Source organism: Microtus ochrogaster, chromosome 16 (assembly GCF_000317375.1).
Source record: "Microtus ochrogaster isolate Prairie Vole_2 chromosome 16, MicOch1.0, whole genome shotgun sequence".
Lineage (NCBI taxonomy): Eukaryota > Metazoa > Chordata > Mammalia > Rodentia > Cricetidae > Microtus > Microtus ochrogaster.
In genome coordinates, this window is record NC_022018.1 from 52,493,343 (window position 1) to 52,496,265 (window position 2,923).

Genomic DNA, 2,923 nt, shown 5'->3' on the forward strand with positions numbered 1-2,923 from the left:
ACGGGCCTCCGAGGCCGGCCCCGCCCCGCGTGCTGCTGCGGACTCGGGAGGCGTGGCCGGCAGCTCGCGCTCCTCCTCCGCCGCGTGTGTCGCGCGCCGGGGCGAGCAAGCCAGGAACCTGGGAGTGCGAGTCGCTGTGGAGGACAGGGGCGACAAGATGGCGTCGCTCCCGGGACGGGGCCGTGACTTGACGGCCTCGCGTCAGAGCCCGGCTAAGGAGACTCCCCGAGAGCCGCAAGTCTCCCCGCGTTGCGCCGCCCTCCGGAGACGGCCGGACGTGCGCCTCCTCGGGGGTGCCTGAGAAGGCCGCTAGGATCCCGCTAAACCCAGGCGGCGACGGTACGTATGCAGTGCTGGGACCAAACGTTCTGAAAACGAAGTCCCTGCCAGTGCGCCTGGGCGTCTGGAAGGAGCTGGGGATGTGGCTCGGCTGGCACAGTGCTTGTCTGGCAGGCACAAGCGCAGGGCTCGAGCCCTGCGCGTCGCGCAGCCTTCTGGAAGTTGGAGGCGCAGAAGTTCAAGGTCATCTCCGTCCAATTGGAAGCCAGTCTGGGCTACGGGAGACCCGTCTCCCAAAAAAAAAGAAAGAAAAAGAAAAGAAAACAGTTTAAAGGAACGTTTTTGCTTACCTCCAGCTCCTCATCTGTTCTTTTTCTGAGCAAGCCGGTGCTGGAGCGGGGTGCACCAGACACAGGAGTGACCCATCACGCACAACTGCTGAGCACCAAGCCCCTGCAGACCCAAAGCCCTCGTCAGTCTCCGAGAAGAGGCAAACGGAATTCTGTAGGGTTTTTCCCCCTTTTAAAGAATATTTTTTATTCGTTGACCGTTGCGTACATGTGTACAATGTAACGTGATCATAACACCTCATTCTTAGTCCCAAGCACGGGCCCCTGTGACGTAAATAAAACGCTGTTGGAGCCTTGATGGATGTTTAAAGCCCGATAAATTATGCCGCTTACGGATGAAATTAGTGATGAGGGCAGGGTTCCATGTTAGGTAGAAAGTGGGTTTGCACTTAGAGCCTCGCTAAATAATAACACCTCCGAAATAGCCAAATGTTTTGGAATTCATGGTTAGTGTACAAGATTGGGCATGAGTCTCCGTCACTTGTATTTTCATTAACAAGATTACAGTCCACATATTTTCATCCAGTTGTTTAGGTTTGGGTTTATTCTTGTTTGCTGGTCTGTTTGGGCAGAGCTGGTGGACAACCCAGGGCCTTGCACGTGCTTCGTCAGCCTTTGCCACAGCTGACTTGTTTTTATTTCTTTTAAAATTTTTGCTTTTATTTAAAAAAAAAAAAGGAAAAAAACGTTTGTGCTAGTATTCATGGTTCTGGAAATAAATGTACTTTTCATCTTAAGACAGGAACGCCAAGGTTCTGGAGGTGGACCATCAAATCTGTGTCACCTTCTCTGGTCCTTCTGGGAGAACCCTGGCTTTCTTTGACCTCCCAGGTTGTTCTACAGATGCTAATAATATTGAATTTGTCCTCACTTCCTCCTCCCGTGATTAGTGATGGGGGGAATATTTGGCTAATAACACTGTAAATAAAACTTAAATTTTCTAAATACTAAGGTAAAAGCAAGCCCTATTTATAAATTCTACAACTTCTTATATGCTTGAGAATACAATGTGATTGGGTCATGATTAAAGGACTTTTTTCTTCATTTGGTCTTTAGGCTATATTAGAGAAACTTTTCATAGAGAGATTAACAAAGCTATTGAGAAAAACAACTGAAAAATAAAAATGTTAAAAACTGCATAAGCATAGGCTTCACACTAATTACCAAATAAAAGTAATATTACTGGCCTTGCTAGGGTGCGTACACCTTTAATCTCAGCATTCGGGTTGCAGAAGCAGGTGAAGATCTGTGGGTTCAAGGCCAGTCTGGTGTACATAATGAGTTCCAGGACAGCCACTGCTACATAGAGATACCCCGTCTCCAAAGAAAAAAAAAAGAAAAATATATAATTAGTAGATTAATAGAGAAAGAAAGCCAACCACAGCGTGGAAAATTTTCCAAGCCAGTGAGAGAAATGCTTGCTTTTAACTCTTTCCCATTTTAACTTGGTTCTGATTGGTTAATTCATTACAACTTAAAGCAGGACAATATTGCCATTTTGGGTTTGGGAGTTTTGGATTGGGTTTGGGGGATTTTCTTTAGACAGGATTTCACTCATAGCCCGAGATAACCTGGAATTCACTATGAAATCCAGCCAGCCTCAATTTCCAGCAATCCTCCTGACTTAGTCTCTAGAGTTCTGGGATTTCAGATGTAAGACACAATGCCTAATGAAAATATTGACAATAACTGTGGTGGAGACCTCTTTCTTACCCATGTGGTCGATAACCAAGATTAGAGAAACCCCAGACCACAGCTAAGTCTGGACCCTGTGGCTGTGAAGAGGTACAGTAGTCCCTGCTTGGGATTTGAACCTGCAGTGTTGCCTAGACCTGACCTGTTGATTGGTTATTACTTCAGAGTCCCTACAGAGCACAGGCTTTTTCTGCAGTCTTAGGGCTTTTCCTGTTTGGGGGCTTCTGCTACTCTGGGATTAGGAGGCCTTTTCTTCTCCTCAGTTAGGTGGGTTAAAAATGCTGTTCTCGTCACAGCTATGAATTCATCTTCCCTTTCAGCTATTTTAAAAATACATTTTAAAAGTTTTAAGTTATGAGCCAGTAGGAAAGTAAAATTAGATTGTATAAAATCTAACTTGAGTAATTGTCTTAGTTAGGCTTTCTCTTGCTGTGTTAAAACACTGTAACCATGGGCCCCTTGGCCCAGAAAGAGTTCATTTTGCTTGCACTCCAGTTTCTCAGTCCTTCATGAAGGGAGCAAGAACTCAAACAGCGGGAACCTGGAGGCAGGAGCTCATGCACTGGCTGTGGAGGAGAGCTGCTTACTGGCTTGCTCAC